Source organism: Tamandua tetradactyla, chromosome 11 (genome assembly GCF_023851605.1).
Source record: "Tamandua tetradactyla isolate mTamTet1 chromosome 11, mTamTet1.pri, whole genome shotgun sequence".
NCBI lineage: Eukaryota > Metazoa > Chordata > Mammalia > Pilosa > Myrmecophagidae > Tamandua > Tamandua tetradactyla.
Window position 1 is genome coordinate 76,069,409 of NC_135337.1, and position 14,813 is coordinate 76,084,221.

Below are 14,813 nucleotides of genomic sequence, written 5' to 3' on the forward strand. Positions count from 1 at the left end.
TTCATCAATGCTTGCAATTATGATTCTTTGTTACATGGATGAATAAATGAATGGAGCTGAGGTCTAACCTTCCCTTGCATTGCCCTGCCTGCCCCTTCCCAGAACCATTTCTCCCCCTAGGGTTTACATCTGATTTCAGCTTGTACCCATTCCCAATCCCTTCTCCAGAATGACTATATATATATATATATATATATATTTTTTTTTTTTTGGCATGGGCAAGCTCTGGGAATCGAACCCGGGTCTCCAGTATGGCTAAGGCGAGAACTCTGCCATTTGAGCCACCATTGCCCACCCTCAGAATAACTACATATTTTTAATTTAATTATTCTGTTTATTACCAATGTCTCCCCACAAGAATAAAGCTCTATAAGGGTAAGAGTTCTTATCTGTCCTATTTGCAGCTGAATCCTACACCTCCTATGCAAGGGGTTGGCAAACATTACTCTAAAGGGCCAGATAGTAAATATTTTAGGCTTTGCTTATGCACTGACGCTTGTGCCATATGTGACACTTCCTCAATTCCCAACTCCTTGCTCCGTAGCGTGAAAGTAGTCTTCCATGTTGCTAAAGGAACTGGCGAGGCTGTGTTCTCATAAAGCTTTATTTACAAGAACAGGCAGACAGAATTTGTCCCACAGGTTGTGGTCTGCAAAATCTTAAACTAGTCGAAATAGTGGATGGAATAAAATTTTTAAAAATAAACTTGAGTTTCATATAGTTTACCCACGTTGCAAAAGTTTCTTCTTTTTTTTATATATAATTCATTGACTTTTAATAGTGGTAAGATAGACATGACATAAAAATCAATTTAACCAATTTAAATGGGCAATTCTTCGACATTAAGCACATTGACAAGACAGTGGAAATTTTGCTGCCATCTATTACCAGACTATTCATCATCCCAAATCCAAACTCATACACATTTAGCAATAAGTCCTCATTCCCCTCACCTGCCATCTCTGGTAGTAACTATTCTGCTTTCTGTCTCTATGAAGTTGCTTATTTTAAGTATTGCATTTAAGAGAAATGAAATCACACAATATTTGCCTTTTTTTATCTGGCTTATTTCATTCAACGTAATTTCAAGTTCCTTCCATGTTGTAGCATGCACCAGCACCTCACTTCTTTTTACAGCTGAATAACATTGCATCGTATACCTTTTGTTCGTCCATTCATCTGTTGATGGACATTTGGGTTGCTTCCATCTTTTGACAATTGTGAATAATGCCGCCATGAACACTGGTATACAAATACGTGTTTGAATCTGCTTTCAGTTTTTGGAGGGTATATGCTTAGGAGTGGAATTTCTGGGTCATATGGTTACCCTATGTTTAACTTTCCGAGGAACCACCACTCTGTTTTCCACAGTGACTGCATCCCCAGCAGCAATATATGAGGGTTCTTATTTCTCTGCAGGCTGGTCAATACTTGTTATTTTCAGTTAATTTAAGTAATAGCCATTCTGGACAGTGTGAAGTGGCATCTGACAGTAGTGTTAATTTCTATTTCTTTAAGGTTAAGCATCTTTTCATGTATTCTCATTGGCCATTTGAATATCTTCTTTGGAGAAATATCTATTCAAATCTCTGCCCCATTTAAAAAAATGTTTTATCCTTTTTTGGTTAAGTTGTAGGAGTTCTTTATATAGTCTGGATATTAAACTCTTATCAGATATGTGGTTTCCACATACTTCCTCCCATTCCCTAGTTCAGCTTTTCACTTTCTTGATATCTTTTTACACACGAAAGTTTTCAATTTTGATGAAGTTCACTTTATTTTTGTTTTTGTTGTTTTTTTAATTCTTCCAGGATAAAAAAATATATATCATTCTTTTGATTTTTCTTAAACTATAAAAAGTTTTTAATGTTCTAAAATTGATCATGAGGATGTGCGCACAACTACGTGAGGATACCGTGACCCAGCGATTGTACCTTCTGAATGGTCTGGTCTGTGCGCTGTGTGAATATATCTCAACAAAATTTTTTAAAAATTAAAAAAAAACTTCTTAGAGCACGGGCCTCACAAAACCAGGCGGAGGGCCTGATTTGGCCCGCGGGCCAAAGTTTGCTGACCCCTGACCCAGATTATGTCTTGCGGTCTGATAATCGTTTGTGGAATAAACGAAGACCGGGTACTGCCCCAAACTTGTCCTTCCTGGGGCCGCGCCACAGCCCAACCCGCGCCTCCTGCTCCCCAACCCTCGGAGTCCCGCGCACGCGCGCGCCTTCTGCCAAGCCCCGCCCACCTTCGCGCCCATTGGCCTGGCCTCGCCCTCTTGATCGCCGGGGAACGCCCCCTCTGACAGGCACCCAGCCGAGCCAATGGGACGCCGCAGGACCTCGCGCCCCGCCTGGCTCCCGCCCGTTGGAGGCGGGCAGGGGCGGGCCGTTGGGGGGGCGGGGCGTGGAGCCTGGAAACCGTTGCTGGTAACAACGCCCCGGCGCTCCGCGCGAGGCGGGCGGGAGCCGGAGGAGGAGCGGCCGCCGCCGCCGCCGCCGCCACCGCCGCCGCCATAGAGACTGTAGCCGTGGAGACTGTTACTTACCAACGGGGACCAACACGCAGCAGCCGCCGCCGCCGCCGCCGCCGCCGCCGCGGGAGCCGCTGCCCGAACTCCCGGCCCGAACTCCAGGTGAACGATGCGACCGCCCCGTGCCCGCCGGGCCGGAGGGTGTGGGGGGCGACCGGGACCCCCCCTTTTTCGGGGCCGGGGAGCGGGGAGCGCACCCCCGTTCCCCCCCAAACGCCCGGGACAGCGCGCCCATGGGACCCGCCCCCGCAACCGGTCCGGCCCGCGCGGCCGAGTTTGGGGAACCCCCCTGGCGACGCCCCCTCTCTCCTCTTAACCAGGCTCTGATGAGCCGGGGACCCAGCGCCTCACTTTTTACAAAACTTTCTGAATTGGGGCCCCCGGGGACCCCTCTCTCACTCTTCCTTACAGTCCCCGAATTGGGGGCGCCCGAGGACGCTCTTCTCGCTTTTAACCCCACATCTGTGACAGTGGGGCTCCCCTGGGACCCTTCTTTTACCCTTACCCGCAAACTCCCTGAAGTGGGGGCGCCCGAGGACTTGCTTTTCACTTTAACTCCCCAAATCCTTGAAAGTGGGGCGCCCCGGGGACCCCTCTTTCACTCTTCCTTTCCAAGTTCGTGAATTGGGGCGCCTGAGAGCCCTCTTCTCACTTTTAACCTCCACATCCTTGAACTCGGGGTACCGCTGGGACTGTTCTCTCGTTTTCACCCTCAAACTCCCAGAATTGGGGGGCACCCCAGGTACTTGTCTCTAGTTCTTTAAACGCCTTGAGTTGGGGGTGTCGGAGGATGCTCTTCTCACTTTTAACCCCCATGTCCCTGAAATGGGGGTACTCCTGAGACCCATCTCTCACGTTTAACCTCAAACTCTCTGGTTTGGGGGGTGCTCCGAAGACTCCCTCTTGACTTTCACCGCACATTCCTGGATTTGGGGCATTCCGAGGACTCCCTTCTCATTTCTGAATTCCAGACTCCCCCGAAACCCACTTTCACTTTTTAACCGAAAGTCGGTGCGTTTGTCCTGGGGAGAACCGCCTCCTCCCCTCAACTTTCACCACAAACGCCCCGAAAATGGTCGTCCCCGGGGGCCCGATTCTTACCTTTTAACCAAAAATCCTCGCGTTTGGGGCTCCTCGGACCCCTCCCTTCTCCCTTTTAACCACGCACCTCTGAGATTGGGGGAGCCTGGAGCCGCCAGTCCTTCCATGCACCCCAGGAGGCCCCTTGACACACACGCAGCTCCCCTATTTGGACTGATCGAGAAGTGAGAAAAGTTTTGTTTACTTTGTGTGTGGCTTTCGTTTATTTGTTATTTTGTTGAAGAGCTCAACCTGGGGCCCCAACCACTGGGTGGCATTTTCTCCCGAGGCTGTTCGAATGCGTGTGTGTGTGTGTGTGTTTGCGCGTGTGCGCGCGCGCGTGTAAACCCCACCCCACTCCAAATGCGCTGTGCCCCGTCCTCTTCCCTCTTGGAGGAGCTACGCCGCTCCCCGGCCTCCGGCCTCCAGCTGGGTCTCGCTGGAGTTCGTTGCTGCTGTGCCCGGGAAGCCGGGTCTGCCGATCCCGGCTATTCCCAGGGCTCCGGGGCTGGAACTGCCCGGGCCATGCGCGCGCGCGGCGGGAGCGGCTTATCTGCCTATTTTAACCTCCTGATTGCGGCAGGAATGGGGTAGGGGAAGGGCTGCATGGAGGAGGCCAGGCTGCCTGCCTTTCCCCACCCGTAGACCTCATGCGTGCTTTGGGGGTGTTGTATGACGTGCATATTTCCCTTTGCAAAGTTATTTTCTTGCTTTGTGCAATACACTGTCAATGCAGGCTTTGGCGAGTGTTTCTTCCTCCTTCCAATCAACTTTATCTCTGCAGATCCAAACGATCAAACTTTGTACAAGCTTCATTCTCAGTTTCAAGCAAGACTTCCCCACCTCCCTGCCCCAAATAATAATAAATAATGCAAAACGTCAGCAAGAACTTTTTTTTCTTGCCTGTGCCTATTGTCAACCAGTTTCTATCCTTCTATTTCATGCTCTGAAATATTGTTTGTTTATTTAGAGATCCATACTCTCTCTCCCCCTGAGTACTACATTTCCCTTTTCTTTTTCCCATTTTGAGTTTAAGGAACCTTAAAAATGGTTACTGACCAGAGGACTAATAGATTATGGTAAACTGCCGCCCCGCTCCCCCAGGAAAGGAATTTAATTTCCTTCATTACCTTCACTGGAGAAAAAACAAGCTCATACATGGTGGACTTGGTCATCTTTTAGGCTTTTGTCCAAGACTTCTCAGAATAGATGATTGGAAAGATAATTGTTCTAAGATGCTGTGATATTTCACTCGATTTGGATCATAAATGAGCACAAAAATAGTTTGCCCTGAAGTGAGAACAGTGTTGAAGTATTTAGCCTTCCTCTCTTGTCCCAGATAAACCACACTCAGGAGGGAAATCTAAGAGGAAAGGGTCAGAATTATTAATTAAAACAAGTAAGAGATCATGGCTTTGGAAATCCCGTTGATCCGTGCTTTCTGGGGGAGGACACATATTGCCTTAATATGTGTTTGTTGTGGCAGTATTTATCTTTTAATGACCTCTGTCACTGACGTACTGCAAGGACAGATGGATTCACCAGAAAGGCAGATGCTGGAAAACTGGTCATCCAGCTGATCTGGGTTTATCTAAAATTGATTATTTCTTAGGTCTGATTTTTAGTTTCAGGTTAGAGTTACAATGAATTAATACCTAATTAATTTAACTTGAATTAAATTTAATTAAAATAGTCTAGGCATAGTTTTGAATGTACTTGGGGGATTTTTAGAGTCACTAGTGGTGGTTTTGCTCATAAAACTCTATGGCCCAAAGGAGCCACATCTACTTACTGATCTAAATAACATGCCTCCACCCAGGCACCCAAACACTTGTACTTATTTGTAAAATAGGAAGCCTTTTTAAATGGCAGGAAGAGTTCCCAGAGAGACCATGTTGCTTGTGGGACTCGTGCTGCACTAGGGGAGAGGGAGGTAGAAGCCGCGGTCCCGGGTCTGAAGCTCCCAGTCTGGGGCGCACCCAGTAAACATATTTGTGTCTCTACATTGAGCCATATGAGAATAGTCACACTAAGTGGCTTAGACAAGGAACGTAAATACCTTATGTCACCAAACAGCATCCATGCTAAACGTAGGAAAAAACTTGCGGTTTTCAGAGAATTTGGGGGTTTGGGCATTACAATATGAGACTGTGGACCTAGGGATAAAAACGGTGTTGTGACTCCCTTTCCATTACCTCTTGGCTGTGTGCCTGGCAGATAGTGTGGACTTGATTTGTTGAATGAGTGAAGGAATGGAATACAAGAGAAAATGGAAAACATGCTTCCTGGACACCCCAAGATCAGTGAAGGAATTCTTACAGTGGGGAAAAACAACAACCCAGGAAGACCTGGAATCAAGAGAATGGGTGGGATAAGGAGTGGGTGAAGGAGGATGGGAAAGAAGAGCCAGGGACAGCCGCAGCAAATCTGGAAAGAATTCATACCTCAGAAACACAGACCAGCAAAGATGATGAGGGAGGGTCTGAACTGTAGGGTCTTCTTAACAGGAAAAGTCTATCCAACTGCCTCCTGGGCATCTCCAGTTGGATTCTGTAGTCTGCTTAAAGGCGAGGCGGCCAAACCAAGCTGGTGATAGTCACCCACATCTTTGCCTCCTAGACTTACCACCCATCAGGGGAATATCTTGCCTCTCCCAGGTGCTCAGGCCAAAACTCTGGAGCCTCCTTGACGCCCTCTTTCTCTCAATCCATGAGCAAATCCTGTTGACTCTACCCTCACACCTCCAAAACCAGCACCCTGATCCAGACCACCACATCTCTTGGCCAAGATTGTCCCAGCAGCTTCCTCACTGATCTCCATAAAGCTGCTATCAGTGGCCCTTGGCAGTCTGTCCTCAACCCGGCCACCAGAGCCTGTTATCATTGGGCCATCTTGTATCTTATTATCATGTCTTCCTCAGCAATGAACTTGGACTTGGCCCCAAAGCCAGTCTCCCCCGGGCTCCCTCCACCCAGTACCTCTTTGACCTCATCTATGAGACCTCATCTCCATCCCCATGCTCATTCTGCTTTGACTCCTCTGGCTTCCAGAAAGTCCCTGGGAAAGCACTATTCACAGGTGTCTAGAGGGCTTGCTCCTTCACTTCCTTTTGGCCTTTCCTCAAGTGCCCCCTCCTCCACAAAGCCTGCTGCATCCTGACACATCCTAGCCTCCCTCCCTGCTTTCTTTTTCTCCTTTGTGCTTAAAAACGCACTCAAAAACATCCTATATAATTTGTATTTATTTTATTATCATCGTTCCTTATTAGAATGTCAGTATGGCCAGGGCAGGGCATTCAGCCTATATTGTTAACTTCTGTTTCCCTCAGAATAGTGTCTGACACCAAGAATAACAGACAATAAATGTTCACTAAATGAATAGATGGATTTAATCGACACCTCTGGGGAACCCATGTGTAGAAATGAGAAAGCTTGTGATGTACCATCTACTGTGGCCTGTGAGACTCAAGAGAGCTCCAACTGGGTGAATGGGGGCCAAGGAACAAGGAAGGAAAAACTGCAAGCCGAACAGTGGATGCCACAGATGTGGACCTTGGAGGCCTGGCAGATAAGGGGTTAAAGCATGGCATCACCAGCTTAGGAGTCCAGTGACTCTGGGGGAGGTTCAGCATCTGTGAAATACATGATAATAGCTTGCATACTTGCTATATTAGAAATAATATCTCTAAACATTAGCACAACACCGGGCACATAATAGATGCTCAGTAAATAGGTGGCATTATTATTATTATGTTATTATTATTATTGGAATGACACAAACAAGCACCAAGTAGCCCAGGATTATTTTTTGTATTTTGATTTCCCGTCCAGTGTGAGATGCTGAGCAAACATTCAGTGAATATTTCTTGCTTAATCCAGTTGTGGGCCTTACACATAAGCCTGTTTCAGGATGGAAAATGCCTTTTAGTTTAGAAATTCACCAGAGCTGGTATTTCACTCTACAAGTCTGAGTGCTTAGCGGCAACCAAAATCACAACAAAAAAGTAACTTGAAGCCCACATCTTGGTTTGGTAGAGATTCATCTTAAATTAGGCCCCCCAAAAGTGTATTTATAGACGGGTTTTGTTAAATGACCAAAACTCTTCAGGCCGAGCCTCCAGAGGAGAACATTAAAAAACGAGTCCCTTCTGTGTTATCTCTGGCCCTTAGATGCCAACACAGCTGAAGTTTGGAAATAAGCCATGGGCACCAAAACCTGTCCTGGTCCTCATGCCAGGTCTTGGACTAGGCCCTTAGAGGCAGGCAGTTTGGCTTTGGTTGTCACTGCAGCTCGGTTCTTTTTTTTTTTTTTTCCCTGAAATGCCATCCCTGTTTTCTGATACCTAAGTCTTTCTTGGATATTTCAAAATTCTGTTCCATTCCCCAGAAATGCATTATTCTTCTTTTAAGTGTGTGTGACATCTATAACTTTCCAAAAAATATAGTGGACTTCCCATGTCTGTACAGCAAAGTTGGCATAGGATGTCAACAATAGATAATACCTGTTAAAAATGAAAAAAAAAAGATAAATTCATTAAAAATATGTAGAACTTATATGTGATAGCCCAAAATGGTCATTATTTGTCTCTGGCAATATAATGAAGCCCAGATGTGCTGTGTACAGTCGGCCTGTATCTTCTAAGATCTCTGCAGTGATATGTAGCATGATGTGTGTCTGTCTTAGAATGGGCTAATTTGCAATAAGAGATTTCCCATATGTGAGCTTTAGCCAAGAACTGAATGGTAGAGGCAATCAAATAGGGTGCTGTCAGGCTGACTGGGGAGCTGCTGGTGGCCATAGAGGCTCTTAAGGACGTGACATTTGGACTGAGACCAAAATGATGAGAGGGAGCCAGCCCTGGGAAGTTCAGAGGAAAGAGCCTTCCTGGCAGGGCAGCAGGTCCAAATGTCCTGTGGTGGGGAGCCCCATCAGTGGCTAGTATGACTAGACCCCATCAGCGAAGTGGAGAGAGGCAGGTGGGCCAGGGGCAGATGGTGAGGGCCACGGGAAGATACTGGAGCTGGCCGTCCTTTTCGGAAACTGCAAGCAGTTCATCATGGCCAGAGGACAGGGTACAAAGAAGATTAGGCTAGAAAGGAGAGCCAGGAGCTAGAGTTTGGTGAACCTTAGTCTAGAACAAGTGGCAGCCAATTATGGCCCATAGCCTGATTTGTAAATAAAGCTTGGGGCATATCCACGCTGTGCATGTACATATTGTGTACGGCTGAGTTGAATTGTGGCAAAGACCATGTGGGGCCCACAAAGCCCACAAAGCCTGAACTAGACATTGATTCTAGACAATGGGGATTGGTCTCTCTAGCCCTGGGTAAGTGTTGAGAGGTTGGCAGTGATGCATCTTAGTATACAGGACAGTTGCAAAAATAATACCAGCCCCATACCGAGAACTCCAAAATATAGCACCAACTCATTATTTTAAAGATTAAGTCAAAATACCACCATTTCTAGTCTTTCTTCCCTCCCATCCCAACCAAGTAGAAAGAAGTCATCCTTTCCATGTTTATGTATTCATATCCTACCACTCCATACTTTTACCCTAGCATACTATCTTACTGTATTTATTTATTTTCTCTTCCCCATCATAAGATTGAGTCTTGAGGGCAGGACCATATCTTATTAAGCACCTTGTATGGACTTAAAAATTTTTGTTGAATAAATTAATATAAAACAAAGACCATCAGATGATCTGAGGAATCATCCAAACATCTAATTATACTAAAATGCCACAAATTTTTAAGTAATGCAAAGTATCATTTTTAAAACAGCATAAAAAGTGAGTGCACTTAATGATACTCAATTGACTCATAACAGAGTATGTCTAATGAATTAATAACAGAGAAAGTCAGTCAAAAGAAGGCAGAGAAACTTTGTCTTGTAAGGACTAGAACCACAGGCCTCCATAATCATCTGGCATCCATTTGATGTTGTACTTATGGCTAGAAATGTACATGTAGGAACTCTGGAGATCTTTCGCTTAAGGTCCTGATCAGCCATGGCCACTGTATAAAACTTGGGCTGAGTTACTCCCTGTAAGCAGTCATATGCATTGGTTCCTTTGTGTGTGCATGGTAGTCATTCAAATCTTGGCTCCTTAGTGATATTTCTGTCCCACTTTCTCAGTTTCAGTCATTACATAAACTACACTACATCCGGTTTGCTTTAATGCAAAAGTTGGTGTCTACCAGGTTACAGTAGGGTGGGCCCAGCTGTGTATTCGTATTGAAAGAATAAGCAGGAACATTGTTAGAGCATTTCTCTTTCCTTGAGTGCATTGGGATATTTCTTTTCTTTCTTTTTAGCTTTTAATCTGTCCTTTTCTTTATTATCCCCTTGTGGCTCCTATCTCCCTGGGCAATCTATGAATCCAATCGATTCCAGACATTCACAGCCTCTGATCTCTGAATCTAAGCATTTGCTACATGGTTGCATATTTCCTTGTTTGTTTTTTGCTTCCATGCCATGTTCACATCACATTCTTGTTCTTATTTAGACCTGTGTTTTTAGTAGATGCATTGGAAGGCTTGGAGTCTGGAGGCAGAAAATGTAGAGATTCCTGTTGCCACAGAGCAGGGGAAAGAGGACTAGGATCTGCCCTAAAGCAGCAACTGTGGGATGGTGAGAAAACCAGGGCCATAAGGTCGCTAGAGGGCTTCCTGGGACCTGGTGAGTCCCTGTGGGATGAGGGGCAGCAAGAAACTGAGGATATTTTCCAGGTGTCTGACTTTAGGGATTGTGTAGAATGTGATGCTTCAATGAGTTGGGGGACACAGAGAAGCTGGTTTGTAGGGAGGGTGATGAGCTCAGGTATGGGCTTGTTGAGCTTGAAGCAGCCATAGGACATCCAGATGGAGACCATTTTCCAATAGGCAGTTGGATTTCTGGGTCTGGAGCAGAAAGGTGGTCCAGGCTGAGGTAGAAATTTAGGTGTTGTTAGCATAGAAGTAGTCATTTCCACCCCGAGAATGGATGAGATTCCCCAAGAAGAGATTGGAGAGTGAGAAGAGAAGGTCAAAGAGAAACCCATCAACACTTAAGGGATAGGAAGCCAAAGAGGGGTCAGCAGAGGAGATTTGGAAGGAACTCTGAGATTGAAGGAAAACATGGAAGAAGAGGCTTCAAAGGCAGAGGAGGATATAGCTTCAAAGACTGAACACCACGCAGAGGAACGGTCCGCTGGAGACCAGAGGCAACTCAGGCTAGTCCCCTGAGAAGAAAGAATCCTATCCCCACAAAAGGGCAGGAAGCATGGTATAGGAGCCACCACTGTCTCCTGAAAACCACTAGTGATACCAGTGATATAAAAGTCCATTTTAAAAATTGTAACAGCACTTAATTATGCTTTTTTTTTTTTTGTAATTGGAAAGTTCATCTCTTAGAAACAGTGCCTTCTTTCCAGGGATTCACTTCCATCGAAAGGTGATCAGTGGCATATGCCCTCAGAAGCAGTTTCCCCCCAAATTACCAGCCTACCAAGTATATACCTGTTCTACCCCAGCAAGGCCAAACAAGAAAATACTATGTGGTGCTTTTCCCAGCTCTCCCATTCTCAAAATATGTATAGATGGATATTACCTGCTTTGACAAAAAATAGATTTGAAAATCCAAACCCACAGAACACAGATAAAAGGAAAAGCTTTTGATTTTAAAGAGATTTCTCATTTTTAAAAGTAATTCGCCTTACCTGTCATCAAGACGTCTTTCCATGAGGTGCTTTCTGGAGTCTGCATTCATTCAGCAAATAGGGCTAAAAATATTAAATGTCTCAGGAGCTTACAATTGGTGCGTGTTTAAATGTATTCCTGTATCATCTATAGAAAATTAAGAGGGAAGTAGAGAATGTGAAATTACTAGCAGCCATCTACAACTGACATTCCAATCTGAAGTTCATGCATACGCTGGAATATATTACAATGGTGTAAATCATGGTCTGGTTATATTGCAAACCCAAAATGACAAGCAGGAGTGAGTAGAAAGGGTTTCTGGAAGCCCCGTGAGATCCCATTGATTGCCAGCCTTAGTTAACAAGTGGGCATGTCTCTACCTGGTAAGTGTGGTGGTATACTTGGTGCACGAAAGAAAAGTTTCACCATTTGGCACTTGTTTAATGTCATGAGCCACAGGATGGTGGAGATGGAAGCCACGGCCAGACCGCAATACAGCACCTTCACTCAGATTGCAGGTTGGGGATACATCTAACTACCTTCATTTGTGTGTCCCAGGAAGGCCTAGTTTCTCTCCCCATCCTAGTCCAGTGGCAACTGGAGTTCTTTGTCCTCCTCCTTCCTGGAAGTGGCCCAGTCCTCCCCTTCTGTTCTAGAGGTAGTATTTTCTCAGCCTTCAGTACCCACCAATAAGCACATGCCACCATCCCTTCTGTATCTTCTCCTGCCTTGGTGGCTCCTTGCAAAGCCTGGGTTCCTTTGTCTCTTGATTCTTGCTCACCCCTACCTCTCAGTCACCCACCTTGCCTGTGGCTACTTCTGGGCTTGGCAAAGAGGAACAGATGGGGGCACTTTCTGCCCCTATTTTGGCTGGCCAAATGAAAGAAATGGGCCCTTACCCTTGGCGTTGTAACCACATCATTCTTGACTCGGTCTTCAAGGCTTATCTCCATTCAGCCCCATTTCCCTTTTAATTGCTGTATCTTTCACTAGTTCTCTGAAGGGACTTGCCATACCTTAAACAGGTCTTTTGCTTTCTTATATCTGCTCCCTGGAATGTCAATCCTTCTTATTCTCTCAAGACCCTTTTTAAATGCTCCCTCATCATGGAAACTTGAGATTTTGTTTGGTGAGCTAAGGGGGAAGAAATAAGACCAGAGCTGGGTCTCTGCATCTCAGTACTGCTCACGTGTGGGGACCGGTTATTCTCTGGGGTGGGGGCGTCCTGGGCACTGAAGGGTGTCGAGCAGCATCCCTACGCTCCCTCCTCTCCATGCCAGGAGCACCCCCTCCCCAGATGTGGCAACCAAAAATGTCTCCAGACTTGCCAAGTGCCCCCTGGGAGGCAAAATTGCTCTGGATTGAGGACCACGGGACTGGTCAGTTAGAAGTGATGATGGGTCCTGAATGGCCCCAGCCATTAGAGTTACCCCAACCAGGCGCATCCCCAGAAAGTTGTGTGCACGAGTGTGTCCCACAGCCAGCTGTTGGGGGGCTGCTTCAAGTAACGGAACCTTTTGTTTCAATAAAAACCACAAATTGTGAAACCCTCATTTGACATCCACTGGCTTTAAAAACTGGATTTGGACTCGATCTAAAATAACATTCCAGCTTTTTTTTCTATAAGTAGCTTTTCTTTAGCAAATTCCTAAAGAAATTTTCATCAGAGACCCTGACTGTTAATCAACTTTCCTTTTTGCCCAGCCAAAGCTTATTAGACAAATGTTTTTCTGGAAGTGGGTGGGAGGTGTCTTTATAACCAAGCTGCAGCCAGGTCTCATTGGTAAAGCAGGAAAACAGTGGAAGATCTTAAGTGGCTAGAATCCTATGTCTAAGCCAATTGCAGTTGCTTACTTTATCTCTTGTTTGACTTTGAAAGTTTTCTAAGATTTCACTCCGATAGTCTATTTGCAATAAACGTTAAGGTGTTTAGGCCTACTAGAACTATTTCGGCAGTGAAGCAGGTGCTCACAATTTGTCAAGCGAATGAAGCCTTCCTTTTCCCATGAGGAAAAGCAAAGTTACAGGACAAATTGTCAGTATTTTAAACCTTTGATTGTGCTGTAGCTCAAGTGATTTGTGAAAGCTTCAAAAGCCCCAGAGCCTGCTGGGCAGCTCAAAAAGCCAGCCCTGTGTACTGGGCCAGGACAGAGGAAGTACTTACAGAGAACTGAATTGCAGAAAGTTTGCTGATTTTATTTCCAACCTCGGTTTCCTTTCTTAAAGATCCATTTCCCCAGCTTTGTTCCCCAGCTCAGAACAGTTTCCCAAAGTGTGGATCTGCTCCTGGTGTATGTGTGTGTGTGTCAGGGGAGGGCAGTGCATGCGAGGGACCTGCCTGAGCCTGAGCTCCAGGCACTGAGTTGTTTTCCTCTCCAGGAACATAGAGGAGAAGGTCTCTGCTCCGTGTGCTTGGATGCCTCTAACCCCTCTCCGTTGCTCACCGAGATCCCTATTTAAGAAAGTGCAGGCCTCAGGACTCAGAGGCCAGCAGAAGAAACATGACGCTCTTGCTAGTAAAAAGTTGTGTGGTGGGCTGAGGTGGGAAAGCACTGGTCTTGAAGGATACAGGGTGGCCTCCTCTCCCTTTTCCCTTCAAAGGTGCTCATGTTGCCCTGGCACCTGCTGAACTCTAGAGGCACAGGGAGAGCTGGCACTTCAGAATTTTCTGCCAAGGAGCCCCAAATTTCTAGTTTGTCACAGTTTCTATGTGGAAGAAAGGTAATTCTTTTATGCCAGCCAAAACAGAAACCAGTTCAAGAGGACGTGATAAACTTCATGGGCATCAAAGCTATCCCACGTAGAACATTCTGAAAGCATTGTTTTATCAGTTGTCTCATGACTGACAAGGCTCATATAAAAATAACAGAAGCCATCATTTTATGAGCCATTCACCGGTTCTCATCTATATAACATCTCTCAAAATCAACCGGTAACATCTCCAATTTCCGTAGAAGGAAATCAGAGACATTTGGATGTGGAGAAATAATTTAGACCAGTCATTAACTGTCTGAGCCTGAAAAACCCCTTAACTGGGTCCTACAACAGGTCAGGTTGGTTGTCTTCTCCTTTTATTGGCACAGTCTCCAACCCTGTGCAAAGGGCAGGGCCCTCTGTAAGTTCTGACAAATGTTTGTCGAATGAGTCAAGTCTTCCTCTTATGCTTCAGGCCAAACAAGGAGGATTTTGCAAGAAAGGCAGAGAGGAGGCAAGCAGCTCACAGCAGGGAGAAGCTGGACTTTAGAAGCAGTGGCCCTTAGATCACTGCCGTCATGTTTAAAAACAAAGAGCTATGGCGATGCCACCTGCCGAGCACCTGCTGTGAGCTAGGCATTTTCCACCAGGTTCCTCCAATCCTAGCAAAAACCTAGAAGAGTTGATCTTCTTCTCATGCCCTTAACAAAGGTATAAATGCTTAATTTATGCCTCTTTGTCCCTTGGGCTCCTTCCTGCTGCCGAGCCCAACTCAATTTGCTATGTGCTACGATCATCTCAGTCTGGATTCTTCTTCCTTGTGGCTA

The 14,813-nt window shown here is 45.8% G+C and overlaps 1 protein-coding gene, 2 long non-coding RNA genes and 1 pseudogene across 6 annotated transcripts in view; 1 reads left to right on the forward strand and 3 right to left on the reverse strand.

Moving 5' to 3' along the window:
• Positions 1 to 3,930, reverse strand: part of LOC143650334 (uncharacterized) — a 40,341-nt gene extending 36,411 nt beyond the window's left edge. For all 3 annotated transcript variants that reach the window (XR_013159527.1, XR_013159529.1, XR_013159528.1), the window contains exon 1: positions 3,635 to 3,930. This is a non-coding gene — a long non-coding RNA (uncharacterized LOC143650334). The remainder of the gene's footprint in view (positions 1 to 3,634) is intronic.
• The window catches only part of RFX2 (regulatory factor X2), a 101,537-nt gene continuing 89,181 nt past the window's right edge, over positions 2,458 to 14,813 (forward strand). The window contains exon 1 of one of the 2 annotated variants that reach the window (XM_077120991.1): positions 2,458 to 2,635. The gene's annotated coding sequence lies outside the window, so the exon portion shown is untranslated. The remainder of the gene's footprint in view (positions 2,636 to 14,813) is intronic. The other variant, XM_077120992.1, reaches the window with a different exon arrangement.
• LOC143650335 (uncharacterized) overlaps positions 6,876 to 14,813 on the reverse strand; it is a 34,455-nt gene continuing 26,517 nt past the window's right edge. The window contains exons 3-4 of the long non-coding RNA XR_013159530.1: positions 11,313 to 11,439; positions 6,876 to 8,114 (exon numbers count right to left, since the gene is read on the reverse strand). This is a non-coding gene — a long non-coding RNA (uncharacterized LOC143650335). The remainder of the gene's footprint in view (positions 8,115 to 11,312; positions 11,440 to 14,813) is intronic.
• On the reverse strand, positions 9,513 to 10,487 carry LOC143650969 (rRNA-processing protein FCF1 homolog pseudogene; annotated as a pseudogene).